This window comes from Aythya fuligula, chromosome 12 (genome assembly GCF_009819795.1).
Source record: "Aythya fuligula isolate bAytFul2 chromosome 12, bAytFul2.pri, whole genome shotgun sequence".
Lineage (NCBI taxonomy): Eukaryota > Metazoa > Chordata > Aves > Anseriformes > Anatidae > Aythya > Aythya fuligula.
The window spans coordinates 1,483,314-1,504,426 of NC_045570.1; the positions used below are offsets into that span (position 1 = coordinate 1,483,314).

Here is a 21,113-nt window from a genome sequence, read left to right on the forward strand (position 1 = left end):
ATATGAGTCTCAAATACTGCAATGCGTGATGTAGAAAAGATCAGATACTGAGGCTGCCGTGGCTATTTTAGTACTGTTTTCTTCATCTGTGTTTAAAAGACAGTCAGATTATAACAAAATTGTTTGTCTTTAATATAGTTCAACTTGACCTAATGAACCCTTCTCTTTAAAAAACAATCTCACATCATACAGTATTTAGATTAAGACCTCTAAAAACAGTGACTTCAAAATACTTTCAAGGCCCCATCTTACAATTTTTAAAAAACACAAACAATGAGGCTAATTATTATTACTCCTCTGTAATTCTTTTTTTTTTTTTTTTTTTTTTTTTTTTTTTTTGATGCATCTGGTTATCTAGTAAGATGCACCTGAAAATTAGAGTGAATTTAAACATAAGGAAAAGGTGCCAAATTCAGACTACTGGAAGAATTTTCTCTCTGGGACTGTGTTTAGTCACAGCATTGGTGCAGTTGGGCAGTGGCAGTCCAAATGCCCCCCTGCTACCCTATTTCTGTGCCTCTTTTCTGATCCGGATGTCTGCTGTCTCTGAAAAGATACTTCACATCTCTCAGTGCTTAGCTTCATTTCTTAACCTGCCAATAGGAGTGAAAATGTCACAGCAGTTATTGTGATCCACTCAAATTCAAACCAGCACCACTCATCTATTTCATGTTAAGCAACAAACATCCATCAGATCGTTACAATTTTCACTTGTTTCTATCCAAGGTCTGATCCTGACCAGCAACTTAGTTAGAAAAAGTTCACATTCTGTATTCAGACACAAAAACAGAAATTACAGCCACACATTTGTACAATAACCCTAAGATCATCTAATTAAACATATTAGAATTACTTTACTTTTACATTTTTTCTTTCAGTAACTCATCCTCTTTTCCTGTTCTGTGAACATCTGTGCCCGGAGTGTCTTCACTAGAGAAATCTGGATTTCCATCTACAGTTTCCAGAAATAAGTTTATTCATGTTTCTATAAAAGAAAGAATACTTATTCTATTTTTTCATCTATGTCCTCCTTCCCTGAATACGAATTGCTTGCACCTCCGAAGCAGATGCACAAAATGCCTCAAAGAAGATGGGGCAAAGAATAAGGCAAAAAAATGCAAGGTGTGAATGAGAGGATATAAAAATGGCTTTTCAGTATCATCCTGCTTTTAGCGGTATGAAGAGCCTACATACATCTAATCAGATATCTGAGAGAAATTCAGAGATTAAAATTTAAATTTGCTTACAATTCCCAACAAACCACACTAAATCAGAAGATACTAAAAGCTGTAACTGTCCTCATTCAAAATGGGAAAATAAATCTATTTATGGTTTCTCTTCGTTTTTTTGTTTGTTTGTTTGTTTTTTATAAAGTTCATATAAACCCATGCATTTTATTTATTTATTTATCTAGTCAAAGCACTCTAAAAACACCTGTGCAATTCAAAGTCAACTTCAAGCAAAAACATTTGGAAAAATGACTTCTCCTGATTTTCCTACGCTTGCTGAAACTTGTGCTTCCGGGGGAATAAGCACAATCCATGTTAATGGACTGGTGGGTTTTCTACATCTGTTCTAACGCAAAACTCTGGTCACCTAAGGCTACCATGGTGGATAAACAAACGAATGTGTCAGCTTTCTGTACTGAAGTTCACAATTTCTGATCTCAGCCCTATCTTCATTGCTGCAAGCAAAGCAGTGGTCCTGATGTTGCAACTTCCAGGCTACTCTCTCCTGATAATGAATGGGTTGGGCTATTGGCCTCTAGCACAGACAAAAATATGACAATCAGCCTCTTCATTATATAAAAGTCTTCAGTGAAGACAGCACCAGCCAACTTGCTGAGTATTAGAGAGCTCAAATATGTTCAGAAGTCAAAAAGCCCTTAGAACAATTCCTTTTTCTTCTACACAATTGATCAAGTTACAGTCACATTTAATACAGTATTTCTGTCATAGCAACTTGTATCTTCACGACCTCATTTGCAAAACATAGCTTTAGCATGCAAATATTCTAGATGCATTTCCTGCAAATGTAATAGAGGGACTAACCTTTCTTACATCTGCAGTTGTTAATTGTCATCATTTGAACAGCAAATGAAAACAAACTTTAAGCCAGTGGCACTTTAAAAAAAAATAAATCATGTTAAATTTCATTTACCTGCAGTGATACAAATTCACAGTCACGAGCAAAATCTGAGGACAGAACAGATAAAGGAAAGTGTCCCCACTGCAGGCTTTATCAGCTGTACCAAGAGTCCCTTCTAGTGCATGGTCTGAAACAGCAACCGATTCTCTAAGCACTTGTTACCAAACTGGAGACATTTTCTTTCTACAACATTCTGAAAACTTTAAACAACTCATTTATGATTCTTTTGTTCAAAAGATTAAAATATTAACAGTGCATCCATTAGAAGATTAATTAAACAAAAAAGGATAGCAGAAAGGGAAAAACAGGACAGGCGAGGAGGGCAAACATCTCAGGCTATTTACAAACATTTTTATAACGACTAGAAATCATAGAGCCCTCCTTAGCTGACTAACTTTACAATTTTAAAAAATAAAAATAAAAAAGGGAAGAAAGGAAGAGGAAAAAAAAAAAAAAAAAAAAAAAAAAAAAGGAAAAAGAAAGCAAGCAAGCGTTAACCTTTAATTGAACACAGGGCCTGATTTTCAAAGCTGCTGAGCACCCACAACTCCATCTGAAGTCAGTGGAAGTGGTGAGTGCTCAGCAGCTCTGCAAATCAGGCCCAAACTGTGCAGGGGTCTACTAGCAGTTAAACTGAAATAGCATTTTGGGGAAGGGTTTTTGTTGCAGAAATGAGAAGGTTCAAAGTAATCTGTCAAAGAAGCGCTGCTACATTCATGAGTCGTAAAGCTAGCTAGCTCTCATCCATGGGAAAAAAGTTAATTCATAGGGCTCACAGGGCTTGCATTTGTCAAGGAGCAGGACGTCAATGCTATCATTATCAGGCAAATCAGCCAGGCGTTTAATGGTAGAATCAGAAGACATTTGCTCTCCACTATCAGAATGACATCATAACTAAAGCAGCCTTCGGCGAGGGGGGAGAAAGCCGGGGCAAGGCTTGGGCTGCACACAGACTTTGCACTTCTGCTCTGCCATCCCCACGGATCGTTGCTCCCCTTCCAGGAGGCAGCAATGCTTCCAACTGCTTTCGCTCCACAAGTTTGTCCCTACAGCATCTGCTACACCAGAATCTTATTTTGCAAAATACTTCCAAACCTGCCTGATCCAAACCTGCGATATGGCAAGCCAGCCCTTCGGCTAGGAGGGGATGGCTTTCACATATAATCTAAATTCACTCCAAAAATTCCTGGCATTTTTAATTACTTCAGTAATCTTCAACCTCAGTGAAACGAGAGGGGAGAAACACATTAAAAAACTACTTACCTATGTGATTTAAGAAGTAACAGCTCAGTTAAGTAAGTCACATTTTAAGCGTACGCAAACACACACACACACACGATCTTTGAATATTCTGAAGTATTTAGTAATGATCTGTTCGATGATCACAAACATAACAGCAATATGCATTCCCCTTCCACAGCAGCTGTAATTATACAACTCAAACACCATGAATTACAAATTGTTAATCTATTTTCTTTCAAAATATCACTACAGGTACACAGGCACTGTACAAAAGCCTCACCTTGTATAAGAACTGTGAGGGAAAAAGTTATGAAAGCAGACAGAAAACCTAAAACCCCTGAGGCTACAAAAAAATCCCGCTATTGAGAAATAACCCAAGAGACCACATAGGGAATGTACGGCTTTCAGAAGCACTTCTCATCTTATTTGCACTTAACCTATTGATGTACTTATGCAGGTCACTTACTTTTCGGATATGTTTGAACTCTTTATAATCATGCAGATCTCCGCGGTTTTCACTTGGGCTTTTGGTTTTTTTTTAATTTTGTTTGTTTTTTTTTCAAACAAGTTTCATTTAAAAAAAGATCCAATTATGCAAATATGCTCCCGGATAGGTAGTGAATATTCAATATGACGGTGATACTGTAATAGTTCAATGCAACGCACTGTACTGGACAGATTTATGAGGCAACGTCACTACTACGCTCTGGTCCTCACTGAAGCATTTTGAAGTTAATTAAAGCTGCAATGTCCACTTTTCCAGCCACCCTCCTCATTCAGGTTTACTATTTCAACATCAAACCAGAAAGTCCCCCTCCCTCCCCCCCAACCCCCCCCCCCGTACATCTAAGCAGCCTTCTACAGTCAATGAACAATGAACAAAGATTGGAGTGATAGGAAGGGGGGGAGAGAAAAAAATCTCCGCAGGAATAATCAAATCCGGTTTAAACAAGTAAAAATATAGTTTCTAATATTAAACTAGAAAATAAAACATTCTTCTCCAAGCGAACGTGCAGAGGCGCTTAGCCAACCCCTTCAGAAAGGGGCTAAAAGCAGCCAGTCCTTTTTATTTCGAGCAGTGAATGAGCCCAAACAAGGCTTCTAAACTTAATTATGACACTTAAAATAGTCTTTTTCCACATAAGCAGGGAGGCTCGCCGCTGCTATCTGTATCAACCGGTCAAATCAGCTCAGCAAACACGGCCCCTGTTGGATTTATTTTAAACTGCACGGGGGGGGGGAGCGCAGCCCCACAGAGCGCTCCAGCCGCGGGCGGCCGGGCAGCCGCTCCCGCGCAGCGCCCGTTCCGCAACCGCGCAGCGCTGCCGAGCCGAGCCAAGCCGGGCCCCCGGGCCACGGCGCTCCCCGACCGGCCGGGCGGCTGAAGTGGAAAAAAAGGGCTCTGGGAAATCGCCTTTCCGCTGTGTATAGCGCACGGCCACAGCCGCCCCGCCGCACGCCCCCCGAAACAATGCCCGCCGAGCAGGCAGGCGGCGGCCGGAGCCCTCCCCTCCCCTCTTCTCCCTTCCCCTCCCCGCCGCCGGCACCCACGGGCCCGCGGGGGGGCAGCGCGGCGGCGGAGGCGCCCCCACGGCTCGGCCGCCGCGCCGGGGGACACCGGCAACTAACTTTGCGGCTGGAGTCCCCTCCGAAAAAAAAATATAATAATAACAACAGCAAGGAAAAAAAAAAAAAAAAAAAAAAAAAAGCATAAATCTTCACGACCTTTTATTTTGCGTTTAAAGTTCACGGGCGTCACCGCTGCTTTCAGCCCTCTCCCTCCCGCGCACACACACACATATATTAATTATTTGCAAAACTGCAACACTGCAACAGATGGGCGCAGTAAAAGCTGGATTCTTTTCCTACACGCCATCAAAGAATCGCTCCTTCCCCCCTCCGCCCCCCAATCCACACCCTTCTGTCCCCCCAGTAATCCCGCCGCCCGCCCGGAGCCCCCCGCCCGCCAGCCCCGCGCAGCGCCTGGCCGGGGCCGCTCCCCCCGGGGCTTGCCATTTAAGTTTCCTCCTTAACCTGTTACTTTCTCCGGGCGCTGACAAAAGCCCCGGCGGCGGGCTGGCAGGTGCCTCCCCGCTCCCCGCGGCGCCGCCGGGCGCGCTCGACTCCCCCCGCAAGGGCTGAGACCTGGCCTGACATTTAGTGCCTACTTGAATGTCACAACGCTCCTCGCAGCATTATGCACGGCTCCTATTCATAAGAGGTCGATTAGAGCACAAAATGGCAGGTCTCTTAGGCACTTGAATCTCACAAGTTTGACACATGGTATGCATCAGCTAACTTTGATTTAAAAAGGGGGGGTGGGGGGGGCAGTTTACAAATTACACCCCGATTAGCCGGGATCCTCCGACGGGGAGGGAAGGAGGGGGGAGGAGTGGGGGACGCGGTTAAAGTCACTTCGGCAAAGTTTGCTTCTCAGCAAGCCTTTAAAACAAAAAGTTTCTGGGCAAGTTAAGGGCAGGGTCGGTGCGGGCTGGGGCCAGCGGGCGGGCAGCCCCCAGCCGGTGTCGCGGCCACCGCCGGCTCTCGCCTCCCGTCGCCTCGCCTCGCCCGCCCGCTCCTTTTTTGTAAAGTAACGGTTTTAAAAGAAACGAGAGAGAAAGAGGAAAAACGGAGGGTTTTCTTCAGGCTAAGTTCTATAGCGCCATTCAATGGCTTCTCCGCTCCTTTCATTATTTTCTGCTTTTCCCCTGACAGCCCTGCTTGCAAACGTCACTGCTATGGATATTTAATTATACTGTATTTTTTTAATCACGGTGGTAAACGCAGGCCCCGTTGCGCTGATTAAAAAGAAATAATAATAATAAAAAAAAACACACTCCAGACTGACTTTGGAGCCTCTTTGATGGCTCGCGGGAGCCTCCCGGATCCTCCAAAACCCCCTTTTTACCTTTGTCTTTCTTACCTTAAAATTTAAAGCAAAGCGTAGAAGAAACTCCCGCACGTAAACGGAGCGTTGTAAAAGATTGTGTTCAATGAATAATGAAGCATGTCCACATGATTGACTTGATCATTTTCTTGTGCGGAGGGGGAAAAGTGCGGCGCGGGGCTGCCGCGGCCGCCCGCTCCGGGTAGCCCTCCCAACTGCTTCCAGCACATCCCGAGCAAAGAGCGCTTTATTTTAATCTGTCTCTTTTCAGAATAACCCCCTTCATTGATACTGATCACCCAACATCACAAGACATCCCCATCTCTCAGCGTGGACTCCCCCTATCTGGTAGGTGAAATGCATTGTACCATTAAAAAAGCACTCCATTGTCGTCTTGGCATAATTCACAGCAACTAGATAGGTCTTGCGGCATTTAGCTTTGATGAGCCAAAAGCTGAACCCTTGATATAATAATCTACAAAGAATGGGCTGTGATCGTCCATTTTTTCTCCCTGTCTAGCAACTAAGAAACCATTTAACACGGCGCAGCTTGGTCGTGACCTTGAGCCCGTGTAAACACCCCGAGGAGCCCGCGCCGCTCTGCAGCCCCCCGGCCAGCGCCGCTGCCCGCGCAGCCCCGCGCAGCCCCCGTGCAGCCCCCGCGGCCGCGCAGCCCCCGCGCAGACCCCGCCGCCCCTGCCCGCGCCCCGCCAGCGCCGCCGAGCCCCCGGGGGCAGCGGCGGGCTCCACAAAGCGCCCCTCTTACCTGCTCCCGAAACTATGCAAAGTCCGCTTCTCCCAAAAAAAACTCTCGGGGAAACCTCGGTGGACGGGGGGACCGGAGCATCAGTCACCGCTCCGGCGTTTAAGAGAAGTAATCAGCGATAAAGTGACGTTGATCTGCACTGTAACCTTGTGGCGTATTTAATGTAAATAAGCCAGTTATGTTGCCAATCGCATGCATACAAACACATAAAGGTCCTCAGCGTTGCATTTTGATTCTTTCCATTAGAATCGACTTTATTTACATACACTATTTAGGGGATCATGATAATTCTAAAACAATACTAGTGCCAAATGATTATGAAAATATGATTTTAATTAATCACGTAGTAGGCAAGGAAATTAGCATACGGTAATTAAACTTAGAGAAAAACGTCATGGAGGTTCTCTGCCTTATGGGTTCGGAATAATCATTAAACGATGGGTTTTCAGGACTTAATTATCAAACAAATAACTTTTTTAAAGCAACTTTACAAGGTTTATCCGCAGGGCAACGATTTAGTAAATAATATATAACCAAGCAAACAAGGTGCAAATGTGACTGGTGAAATAGGTTGTGTTTCTATAAAGCGGGGGGTGGGGGGGGGGGGGGGGTGGGAAGGAGGGGGGGAGAGAGGCTGAATAATGCAATTATGGATTCTGTGTCCCATAGTTGACAAAAGCATGGTGCCTCAATAGACTCTTTGTTATGGGATTATATAATGATTGTGGTGTAATTATGGGAAAAAAGATTTAGTAATAATAAAAAGTATCAAAATACACCAATGAGCAGCTTGTTTTAAAGAAAAGGCTTGCATGTGACATTAGGGGCATGTTAATAACAAAAAGCCAGGATCAGAAAGGGTTGACAAATAAAAAAGACTGTGATGCGCATGATTAAGAAGCGATGGAGACAGATTGATTATTCAAAATGCCGAGCCACAGGGACACTTAAAACATTGATTCAGGTAAGACTAGTTTCATCTTGACTGAAATGAGTTCCCTGAAGATGACTGGCATACATTTTAAATCAGTTTACTACATAAAAAGCATAACATCACAAGCTGAAACCTTCTAGTTAAAATAGGAGTCCAAGGAAAAAAAAAAAAAAAAAAAAAAAAAGTTTATGTCTGTGGCAATTCTCAGAGGGACTATGGAATTGCAGAAGAAGGGGTATAGATTAATTAGCTCGTCCTAAACAGTGGACTTAAACGTACCCATCTTTTATAATCCCTAGTCTCTATTTTTGGATTTTGTGGTCCAATCCCACTTGCAGGTTATAGGGATGATATTAATAATCCTATAGGTACTGTAGGACTCTTTTTTTTTTTTTTTTTTTTTTTTTTTTTTTTTTTTTTTTCTGGAACTGCAGTAAATTAACTTTCTATAATAACTCAAAAATGAGCAAGATTTTTTTCCAATTGACTTCACGTGAAGTTTATAAATAGTTGTTCAGATCTATTCAATGTTAAAAAAAAAAAAAATCCCATGCCTATACTAAAAAGTTTAGGAATTCACTCTGCATTTTCCAATTTGATGTGTCTGAAATTCTCTTTGAACAAATTCCAAAATACAAGTTTTTTCTATAGAAATTAGCATAGCAATCACATCAATAATATCACTATCTCTATGGGAATGATAACTGGAGCAGTGGGGGTGTTCTTTATTTCAATTCTTCGTGGATCAACTGATTATATTCTGTCTTCTTTTGAACTTGTTATTGTAAGTCAAGTGATTCTTTATAAGTGACAGCCCTGACAAAGAGACGAGGATGGGAAAGCAGGTCGAAAGGAAGTCGCCATATGGACTTTAAAAAAGGCACTTTTTAAACAAGATAATGGGGAAATGGATGTTGCCTTTTAACCCTGTCAAGGCTGAACATTATTAGCTGTCTCATAAAAGAATAAGCTGTACCTTTTTGTTTTAATATCAGATTTCACTTTATGATTTCAATGACTTAGGGCTTCACAATACAAACTATATAGGAGGTGATGAAATTTCAGAAGCAGGGGCCAAATCAGGCACCTGGAATCACTGTCAGCCATGAGATTTGAGAGCACCACACAAAGAGTTACAGAAGAATGAGAGCTCAGGAAAACCCCATGGTTCTTTTTTCCTGAAACAAAGATAATATTGGCTAGAGATAGGTGAAATGGCACTGACAGCAGAGGAGCTTTAGACATCTCACTGGGATTTCCTGTTCCTTTGGCAAAAGTGCATGATGCTCTTTTAATGACAGTGGAACAGAGTGAAAACAAAGAGTGAGAATGAGGACTTTGACTCCAATTCTTGCAAAAATTAATTTCTCCTCTCTCTTTTTTTTTTTTTTTTATTAATTTTTCTGGAGAGAACAAATTTCCCTCCAGAAACTTGCCAGTGGACAGAGATTAGGAAACACCTCCCTAGTCAGCAGATAATCATCCAATTCAACTCTATAGGAAGAGCATATCAAGCAAAAGCTTCTCAAAATCTGGAAGTGGAGGCTACTATGCAGGCAATCGTGATATCACAGGAGGTTGCTGTTAACAAAACCAATCAAAATTCTTTTCCCCAGGACAAGTTAGGCATAATTATTTGGGTTGGGATGGCCAATCCTTCCCTAAAGTGGAGCTTGAAGAGAGAATGTAGGTTTGTGAGCTGAGTACATTCCTAAAGACAAATGCCCCCCACATTTTATTGACTCAGTCACAGGTTTTGCCTCCTAAGAAATGTCGATTGGATAGATTGGATTCAGAAGATCTCAGACATGAGCTCAGGGGGGCTTTGCCCCAACCTTGCTCAGAGTTCCTAATATTCCCCAATACCATCAGCACTTCTGTAGTGTCCTCCAGTATTCCTTCCCATTCCTCCCCTCATCTCAATGTTTTTCCTTTTTTCTCTTTTTGCATCCAAAGAAAGGTCTTTTCTCTTCAGAGCCTTCATGTCCTCTCAATTGCAGAGGCTTCTCTGTCCCCAGCTACTTCTACTACTTCTTTGGTTGATTTTATCCTTTTCTGTGCCTCTTCTACAAGTAGGCAGGACTACACTAGTGCTTTAACTTGGCAAAAACACTACAGGGGAAAGAAGGAAAGAGCAGAAGAAATGTCCATTGTTTGACTTAGTCTGCAAGGTCCTCGCACTGTCTTAGAGAATAGGGAGCACCTTCTCAGACAATGGAAGCTATCAGATACAGACTTGCCAGACTTCAAAAAGGAGGATGACAGGAAATGAGAGCTGAGGTTTTGAGGGCAGGCAACATTGTTAGTCCTTGTGATTTCCACCTCTGTGAAATTACAGGATTTCAGAAGTACTTATTTTGGACAGACATAAAAAAAAAGGAAGAAAATCCCAAATCTCACAAGTTTGATGAATACAACAAAAAGCCTAGGTGGGAGAAGAGGTGGGAGGAGTATTTTATGAGACTCGATCTGCTTGAGGGTAGGAAGGCTCTGCAGGAGGATCTGGATAGGCTGCACCGATGGGCTGAGGCCAACTGCATGAAGTTCAACAAGGCCAAGTGCTGGGTCCTCCACCTGGGGTGCAATAACCCCAAGCAGAGCTACAGGCTGGGAGATGAGTGGTTGGAGAGCTGCCAGGCAGAGAAGGACCTGGGAGTGATGGTGGATAGTCGGCTGAATATGAGCCAGCAGTGTGCTCAGGTGGCCAAGAAGGCCAACAGCATCCTGGCTTGCATAAGAAGCGGTGTGGCCAGCAGGGCTAGGGAGGTGATCGTCCCCCTGTACTCAGCTCTGGTGAGGCCACACCTCGAGTACTGTGTTCAGTTTTGAGCCCCTCGCTACAAGAAGGACATGGAGGTGCTTGAGCGGGTGCAGAGAAGGGCGACGAAGCTGGTGAGGGGCCTGGAGAACAAGTCCTATGAGGAGCGGCTGAGGGAGCTGGGCTTGTTCAGCCTGGAGAAAAGGAGGCTCGGGGGCGACCTTATCGCTCTCTACAGGTACCTCAAAGGAGGCTGTAGCAAGGTGGGGGTTGGTCTGTTCTCCCACGTGCCTGGTGACAGGACGAGGGGGAACGGGCTTAAGTTGAGCCAGGGGAGTTTTAGGTTAGATGTTAGGAAGAACTTCTTTACTGAAAGGGTTGTGAGGCATTGGAACAGGCTGCCCAGGGAAGTGGTGGAGTCACCATCCCTGGAAGTCTTCAAAAGACGTTTAGATGTAGAGCTTAGGGATATGGTTTAGTGGGGACTGTTAGTGTTAGGTCAGAGGTTGGACTTGATGATCTTGAGGTCTCTTCCAACCTAGAAATTCTGTGATTCTGTGATTCTGGGATTTACACACAGAAGCACCAAAATACAAGTGGTCATATACTAATTTACACAATGGGTGGGGGAGAAACATTAGCTTTATATATTTAAATATTTATAAGTTGTTTGCTTTATGAGGAAGGACTGAGGAATAATCCTACCTTTGTTCTTAAAAAGCGTGATCAGCATTTCCTTCCTAAAGAGAGATGATAAGCAACTGGGCATTCTTTTAACAAAGGCTGCAGAAGCCCATTGAAAACTTAGTGCCTTTAGGAGGGGGTCTATTTTCCAAGTAAGAGCAGAACATCAAGTCTTTAATATTGATAAGGAAATGCTCATAAAAGACATCATCTAGTAGTGGGGACTTTAAATAAGGAATTTCAGAAATCTTACAGTAAATATTGCAGCAAACTCTGGAACAGGTGGTGCGATCTACATGGCAGTCTGAGACAGTGAAAATACAAGTCATCCAGCAAGAAAGTCGCTGAAGCATGGTTCAAGAAGACATAAATAAAACACTTTCACAGGAAAAAGGGAAACCCCTTCCAAAATGCCTGTTAAAAACATAGGAGTTTCCTGGGCACAACCCCAGCAAACTGACAAGGTGGATGGAGGTTTTCCCACTTGTACAGATTGTGTAAGAAAGCCTCCTGGAAAAAAGGACCGTGAGATTCCAGCTTTCAAAACAGACCAGAGGCAGAACCCATTTGAGAACAAGCTATTTCCCAGGGTCTACAGTCAAAATACAAGTTTGATCAGCAAAGATTGTATATACCATCATCACAGGGATTCAAAGGTACAGGTGATCAGAAATTATAGGAAAAAAAAAAAAAAGACACCAACCACATTTCTAGGAGATAAATTTGCATCCTCAACTATAGCAGTCAACTGTCATTGAGCCTGGTGTCACAATCAAGTTGCATGGGTCAACTAAAAGCATATAATGAAGCCAGGCATCAATGTTGGCCACTTTTTGTCACAAAGTTATTGCAACAATTCATCAAATCAGAGACACCAAAAAATGGTCTAAAATAAAGTACAAAATGGGCACCTGGAAGATGTACAACAGAACCAGTATCTGAAGCATCTGATGTACAACAGAAGCAGGAGCAGTATGGAGGCACAGCTCCCTCTCATAGTCACAGCAGCACTGATCCTTCTCCTTTTCAAAACAAAGGTGAAACTGGAATGAAGAGAAAAGGTCCATCAAAGTATTACTGAGACCAACAGACTGGTACATGGCATTGGAAGTTTCTATGGACAAAAGTGGTCACCTTTGTATTTCTATTGAACATAGGAAAGTAAGTAAAATTATAAAAAATAAAGTTTTGTCCTTTTTCTTTCCCAAAGCGAGAGATTTTTTTTGATTAAATAGTGAATAATATTCTCAATAGATCCACCTAGTGGAATCGAAAAAATTCTGCTTTCAGAATAAAGACACAGCTTTTATAACCCCATCCAGGACATAATTCTGTGACTATCTCCCATTCAGCAAAACAAGGACTCAGAAATCCTCTGAAAGAGCAAGAATGAAAGGTGCAGTAAGCCCAAATACAAGGACAATATAGAAGATCAGGAGACAACTTTTGCTCCAGGATTTAAACTTTATCATTTAAATTTACATGGGATTAGTACAGCAGGTATACTTTTCCAGCTATAATCACTAGGAATTATGATTGACCAAGAGGGGAAAGTACTGGAAAAAATATCTTAAATAATAGCCGCACTTCATCTTTGAAGTGCATTGGCACTGAGCTAGCTCTTGCAGCAAACTCACGCATAACCTTTCTCTGGATGTCATACCTCTTCAGGAGCTATTTAAAGGTGATTTTCTTTGATCTCATCTCTGAGATCAGATTCAGGAATATTTTTTGGGGGTAAGAATTTCTTCTTATCCAACTAATCTAACCAGTATTCCCCTTTTCAACACTTTCCTTAAATTTCTCCCTTTTCTTTCCATCCTGGTCCCAAAGATCACAGCAAGCCATAGGCTTGTAATGATTATAACCTTGTGGCTCTCCCCAGCACACAGGATGCTTTCCCCTATTGATGAACACCAATATTCCCTGCCGATGCCACCCCACTACCACTTTTTCCTCTGCCATTTACACACTGACTTCCCTACTGCCCACTGGTTCCCCACAACCCCTGGCTTGGCCCACACACCCGCCTCAGCCCATGGGTGCGCTCCCGGTCACCCCCACAACCACCTCTCCTCACCACACTGAAGCCTTTGTTCTATCAGAAAGTTTGCAGATTAATGCCTAAAGCAAACAGCTAAAGAACAATTTTGATGATCTGCTGAAAACGTTTATATCTTAGCTTTTAGACTACCATTTCACTGTTTAAGCACCATGGTACAGTAATCAAGGCCATTACACTAGTGCTAATTTCCCCATCTACATTGGTCACCCATAAGCAGTGTATGCAGGGACTGGGCTACGCCAAATTGGTAAATACCTTGCACTGGGTACCAACAGCAAGCAGCACTGTGTTTATCATTTCTTAAAAGTTTGTTGATATTGCTTCATCTGCAGCTGATTAAGTAGGTGCCACTGTCTAGACAGAAACACCCTGTCTTCACCAGTTTTGTGAATCAGGCTGAAGGAGGTCCAGGACGTTTTGTGAGCATCTCAAAGATCAGAGATCCATAGCAGACAACAAGTCATTTTGGGGAGGCTTCCCCAGACAATTCACCTGCTGAATGTGATGCTCCTCAGTGGTTCCCCACACAGGCTGCACCATGAGGTGGTACCTCAAAGATGGCGCCTCCCTCCTTTAACTCAGCAGTCACCCCAGTGCCATCTGCAGCTTCCTGTGCCCCAGGCAGTCCCAGGGGTAGCTGCCCCCAGCCAAGAGTTTTCCTGCTGGCCATGTTTGTGTCCCCAGGCTGGGCCATGACAGGCTGTGGGTGCAAGGGCTGTCTCCACCAGCAGAGACTCATGGTGATTGGCAGCAGCACCTCACTGCCATGGCCATGAGAGATGGCAGCCAAGAAATGCCACCACAGCCCTGCCCACCTGGAGAGGGAGAGGATTGAGAGGCAGTGGGCTTCAGGGCAGAGCTTACCCACAGCTTTGCCTCAAAATGCAGCGCTCCTCATCCTGCAGAAACAAAATGCAGCACCTCTCCCCAGCCAGCAGGAGGGGAGCCACAGCAGTGGTGGAGGCCCAGCCAGTATGGCGTGCCCCAGGCCGCTCACCACCACCTCCCAGCTAGCCCCAAGGACACACATAGCAGGTTCTTATTAAAAATAGTAATAATAATATTAGTGATCCTATAACTCTTATTAACTGCTACACTGGCATTACTACACAGGCCTGAAAGCCATGATTTATGCCCATTTGGTCATTGTACCCTTACCCCAAACACCAGGTATTAATTCCAAGCTGCAGTAGAAGCTCACAGGCTTCCCTTCACCTTCTCCATCCTCACAGACTCCATCAAAGCCATACCCAAAGGAAGCAGGCTGGGCACCTGCGGGAAAGGGGTGCGAAAGGGAAAGTGGGTTGGGAATGGGCTGTGGGGGGGTCTTACCTGTCTTTCCAGGTATGCTGTCAAAGGACCATAAACGTCTACTAAAACAATGCCAGAGAGCATGACAAATAACTTTGCAGAGGGAGGCACCACTCCACCTGCTCTGTCCCCCCAGAGAGGATTATCTCACCTTCTCACGGGAGATGGGACACTTGAAAGTGACATAGGTAAGGTCCCCAGGGAGCTGTGGAGGCTCTGGGAGTAGGACAAAGGACTGTACTGCCTATATGTATTTGAAAAATATACATCAATACATTGTGACACTAGTGCAGAGCAGAACATCTGAAAACTGATGAAGTGGAGAGCTCTCTGTGTAATGTAAAGCACCTGAATGATGTGTGTACACACAAAGATTTTTTCAGCTCTGCTCATATCCAGCCCTTTTGGACAGTTGGATTTGATTTGCCATTTTCCTGCCAAAATATTGTTGCTATACCTCAGTACCTCGCCTTTCTTCAAGGAAAATGAATATGACTCTCCTGTCCTCACCTAAACCAGTCTGGAATATGAGTTCAGCAGAGGTTAAAGGGACCTTCCTTAATAACAAATATGTTTCTAATAATTTAAAGCCTCAAAAATAAAGACTTGTTCTTTCTCTCAAAATTCTCTCTGCTTCCATAATTCTGTTCATATATAGCTGTTTCCCACCTTTTTCTATTCACGCTTGAAATGAATACTGTTAAAATCAACATACCTGCTTAGAATCAGAGGGTCACACAACATGAAGCAAATTAACTCTGTCTGCACAGCCAGCAGAGGGAAGCAAAGAGTATAATTATTTTTGCTTACATCATTTTAAAGATTTTTTAAAGATATTTTAAAGATTTCTTAACCAAAAGCTGAACTGGTTTCCTAAAAGATAATACTTAAGATAGAAACTTCCACAAAATTTTTACAACAGTAAAGGTGATGTCAGCAGCACTATGACCTTTATTATTTCCGTTCTCTCTGCTAACTTCAAAACTCTTTAAGGTTTTTGTTATTTATTTGCAAATTTCTCACCTGACCAAAAAGCTTTTTCCAGCTACTAATTAATTTTACATCAGCAACTTAGTTGTGTTTTTTTTTGTTGTTCTTGTTTTTTTGTTTTTTTCCTATAAGAATCTATGTATAATCAAATGAATTTGAACGTAAGCCATCTCTCTGAAACAACCTGGAAGTGGAAAAAAAAAAAAAATGTGTGGGAGTTTTCTTTCAGATGCTTGAAAACCTGTTCTACTTAAAAAGATAAGAAAGACACTTTCTCTGTTGAGCATTCACTATCACTCCTTCTCACCACTTATCTCTACCCCAAGGAGGAGAAAAATTGTGAACAGAACTGAAACTTCCAAGTTTAAAAAAAAAAAAAAAAAAAAAAAGAGTGATTGTAGAAAAAGTGGCAAGTGTAAGGGAAGAAAGCCAAAAAAGAAAACCCTCAGGTATTATTCTCACACCCTACAAATAAGCAATAACAAAACCAACAAAGCCACAAAAGGCAGTTCCGATTTTTCAAGGCTGTAAGGAATCATGAAAACCCCAGAGAATTCAAACAAACTACCTGTTTCCTAGGAAATTTTTAAGTTTAGTCCTCTTTTTTCTTTTTTGCCATTTCATATATATGTTGGATTTTAACTTTAACAGGTGCTATTTAAGAGTGTCATTTTAAGACGTAAATTACAAACTGTAAGAGCCTTCAAGGATCACAAAGCATGAGCTTGTATGGCCATGTTGTTTTACACCTCTTTAGCCAGGACTTGTCATTCTGAAATCCTACAGATGTGCTAACAGTTGCAGAGGTGGGTGAGAAGTCTGAGATGCGCATGTGCTGGAGCTATGCCAAGAAAGCATTGCCTATAGAGCTAACAAGGCTGAGACAGGACTTCACAGAGAGTAGGAGACACTGCATGGGGTAACTTGCCTTCCTCATAGAGGTAGCTTGCATGGGTTCTCTGAGCTCCCACTGCTAAACTACATTTGGAAAAAAATATGCAGAGATGTTTTCATTTTTTTTGTTTGTTTGTTTTTCTTTTTCTACTGTAATTTAAGCTAGAAGCAAATCCTCAAAGGAAGACTGATACACCAAGCAAAACCAGTGAAGCTCAAAGACTGCACAAATTGCACAGAGGTGTGAATAAGTCTTGTTATGTCTTTTTGGGCATCAAAATATCCCTAACGCTGTGTTTCCAAGCTCACGTTTTAAAACGTGCTACACCCTTTTCCCACCTCTATACCCTGTGCTTGTACTAGTCAATACACGAGCAGCTAAATAGGTTTGAGGCACATCTTTGTGTAAACAGGCTTGTGTTACTTCTGCACTCCAGATTTTGCAAGCTTTGCAATGCTGTAATTCATTTCCAGAATATCACAGAATCACAGAATTGTCTAGGTTGGAAGAGACCTCAAGATCATGGCCCACTGGGTAAAATTTAGTTACACTAGTGAAAATATTGAATAAACTATATTCAAGCTAAAACTAATTACCACTTTAGAAATCCAAAGGTGATGAGCTTATCTGGATAAAAATAATATTTTTAAGAAAAAGTTATCAATCTGTATTTAACCAATAGACAGGAACTAGTTCAAAAAAAAGTCTTTCCAATCCATCAGGTAATGGATGCCTATTAAAAAACTATAAATAAGCATTCACCCGAGAGCTTGGAATGGTAATTTGAGAGCCTTCCTGGTCACTCAGGTAAATAATGAGTTTTATATAACCTTTCAGCAAATATTTTTTGTAAATGAGGAGATAAAATGCAGAAAAGCTTCTGATTATGTTAAGATTGGGGTACAAACCAACACACAAGTGGGAATTCAAAGTTAAAGCTGGCATTGTTGCTCACTCACATTGTTTCCTCTAAGGGTTCAGTGTTAAAGACACTGTTGCCTTTACTCTGACTTGTTTGTGATGGTTTCAATTTAGGATTTTATTTATATATGGTGTTTAAATTGATGAGTATTTTGTATATTATCTGCTCACACAGAAGACACTAAAGTCAATAAGAATTGTAGAGACGGGCAGAATGTAGGCCTCCAACCAACATACAGCCAGCGGTAAAAATGACCACAGTGGTCATCATAGTCCCCACGAAACCTGCAAGCACTTTGTTTGCTCAAATCTGAAGAGGAAGGGGAAAAAGTAAAGAAAGCAAACAACAACAACAAAAACTTTCTGGTATCTCATCCTGTCAATATTAGCTACTCTCCAATAAAGTAACTCAACAAATATTTTGAGCTCTCTTGATGACTAAGAAAAAATATACTGAAAGAGATCCATCAATTATCTTTAAATCAAATAACCTGGAAACCAGGATATATGGCAAAATTAAATCTAAGCCCTTTACTGGATAACAGTACAGTCCTCTCTAGAGAATTGCCCATCAGTTGTCCTCAACACCTAACACCCTAGGATGAGAAGAGAAAAATGGGTTTCACACCCTGAATGTTAACCAACTTCATTTGTTATGTACTCAGAGAATTAAACTTGTACTACAGGCTCATGGATCTAAAAGGGAAACTTCTCCCAGCTATAACCACGGCAGTGTTTCACAATAATATAGACATCTGAAAAATCTAAAATGCAAACCAAAAGGGGAAAAAATGTATAGTGTTTGTATTCAATAGAGATCTTTCCTGACCGTTGTGATTCTAAAGAAATATATCCTTCCAATTGTTCCATATTGTGTTAAAACATATTTTTTGCATTTATTAATAATTCAAACATGTTGTTGTTTAAAAAAATTATTCACATCATGTGTTCATAGTTTCCATATACATATGTCAAACTTTATTTTGTTTTACCATTATAATCTATGAATGGATTTACCCTTTGTTTCTATTTTCAAATCTCTGAGGAATGTTTGATTAGGTAGGAGGGTTTGTTTTATGCATTACTTGTTCATCATTGCACAAGTGCACAGGCTAAACAAAGTTGGCGTACTTCATACTGATTGGTGGAAACGGTGTAGTTAAACAGTGTAGTTAATACAAGGGAATGAGTAATTTCTCAGCACAGCTAATCAGCTGCACAATAGCTATTTATCAGACACTGCAGCTATATATCAAAAATGCATTTTAAGGTAGCTTGTACCATACATGATTATCTAGTAGTATCTGTTACAGTCATTTCATATTAACTCACTTCTGTATTTATTTAATAAAAATAATTTTGTGTGCAGTGGTCTATATACATAACTGGGCAGAATAGGAGGAATTATGTGGTAAATGGCAAAAACGGGAATGTTCTAGCTGATATATAATGGAAAATATGTCCAGGGTGTTACAGTCTGACAGTATCCGGTGCAAAGGAAAAGACGGAGCAACAAAGATGACAAGACAGCTACAACTTCACTGAAGAACTTAATTTCATGATTTTATATCTATCACTCTGTACATCTATAATGTACATCTATAATGTACATCTATAAGAAATAACAAGATAAATACATTATAATATTATTTACCAGATGTCTGCTGCATTAATGTTTTTCCATCCCTTTTTGATGAGCTGTACTTTATTATGACTGTCATTCCTGAAGAACGTCTTTTTAATAGTTCAGCATCAACACAAGTTCAGAATGCTGTTCCTCCATTAGAAAACAAAGTTGGGTTCAGTAGGAGTTAACATTAACAATTCAAGAGCCTGTAGAAGAAATTAGAAACAAGAGTACTCTGTAATGATGATAAAATCAAACTGGCAAATAAATGTATTCTCAAATGTCATAGTAAGAAAATGGATGAATATATGTAACTAAAATGGTTTCTTAAATTTCAAGTGCTTGGCCAGGATTTTCAAGAACTTGCTCCTACACAGAAGAAACTGAATTAGAAATCTATCAAGTAATCTTACTAGTGAATATCTGCACATGTAATGCAAACTTCATGAAGTTCACAATTTCACCCTAGTAGACTAATCTAAAGCCCACTGGGATCTATTCGTCTGAATTTGATGAGTTTTGGATCAAGCCTTTTGAAGATAAGGAGTGAGCTGGAAACAAAATGATGCCATAAATCAGAATGAGTGGTACAGAATTAAGTAGTACAAAATATAGCTTTCAGTACTATATTATGTTAGGGTTATAAAATTTAAAAAAAAACAAAAAAAAAACAAAAAAAATAAATAAAACTATTGATGTATAAATAGTAAGGAGAAGGAAATATAAATATTTGTGTTATTAAGGAATTAGTGAAGTTGCAGAGCTTCACTTTCCTAAAAAATATAGGCTCTATTTTGATATCCATACTTAAGGAAACACTTTGGCTCTGATAAAGCCAAGTGGATAATTAAAAATTATAATATTAATTGTACCCTTAACACAGATAAGTAAACTTGGCAAGAAAGTTTTAATGAGTTAAAGTGAAAAGGCAATGTCTAAATTAACTGAATAAATTGGCAAAGAGAAATGTATTGTATATACTGACCCCTTTAACTTCTTTTAATGTCTGAATTTGAATTACATAGATTAATTTTCATTACATGATACATTAAATTATAAGGATAAAATAATTCCTCTCAGAATCTGCATTCTAGGACAGGTAACAGCGCTTACAAATTCATTGTCCTGTACTATTTTATAGTAGTGACTTGAAATCCACAGATTCTCTAAAGATTCCTGAGGGAAGATACAGCTACTAGAATATCTTTAGAAAGTCAACATAAAAGACAAAAACATGATCTCATTGATCTTTGCTAAAAATGCTAACAGTATCACAAAATACTTTGGCCTTGGGAATCCTCAGTATTATTGAAGACATCAGCTCCTACAACACACATCCACCATGTGCCACCATCCAAAGGTGTGTGGAGGTCTACGTACAGCTGCACAAATATACATGCATATATCAGCCACACTGGGGAAGCTGAAATGGTTGATCTGCTATCACCTGAAAACATGCTGCATGCTTATGAAAAGTGTTTGGTACACCCCAAGAGAAAACAAAACAAAACAAAACAAAACAAAACAAAAAAAAACAACTTGGTTAAAATAATTTACTGCCAGATTTTGACTGAAATAATTGTGATGTAAAAGCCAACGTAGATGTACACCCCATAGGGAGTCATCTGACTGTATCAGTTTTTAATGTATCCTTCTATACAGTCAAAGATCCAAATGCTAAATTTAGTGCTCAGGGAAATCAAGGGAATTTGTGACATTTCTCAGAGGGCTTAGTGTCCATAAACTAATGACGGGATAAAACTGATCTCAATATTTAGTTTCACATTTGGGATAAATACAATATTGATGATATTTTATTAACTGTTTCACAACACCATACATGTGAAAAATTAACAAAGTAGAAACTGCTCACCCAGAAATACAC

General features: G+C 41.0%; 1 protein-coding gene and 1 long non-coding RNA gene across 13 annotated transcripts in view; one reads left to right on the forward strand and one right to left on the reverse strand.

The window, feature by feature from the left end:
* Positions 1–7,609, reverse strand: part of ZNF536 (zinc finger protein 536) — a 351,794-nt gene extending 344,185 nt beyond the window's left edge. For 8 of the 12 annotated variants that reach the window (XM_032195430.1, XM_032195429.1, XM_032195419.1 and 5 more), the window contains exon 1: positions 7,044–7,609. The gene's annotated coding sequence lies outside the window, so the exon portion shown is untranslated. Of the gene's footprint in view, positions 1–3,411; positions 3,432–3,856; positions 4,038–5,424; positions 5,508–6,313; positions 6,555–7,043 lie in introns of those variants that run through there. The other 4 variants (XM_032195420.1, XM_032195424.1, XM_032195422.1 and 1 more) reach the window with 4 other exon arrangements.
* LOC116493844 lies at positions 5,573–19,230 on the forward strand. The gene is made up of 3 exons (XR_004253803.1): positions 5,573–5,673; positions 6,549–6,625; positions 19,068–19,230. It is a non-coding gene; the product is annotated as an uncharacterized LOC116493844 (long non-coding RNA).
* The last annotated feature ends 1,883 nt before the right edge of the window (positions 19,231–21,113 follow it).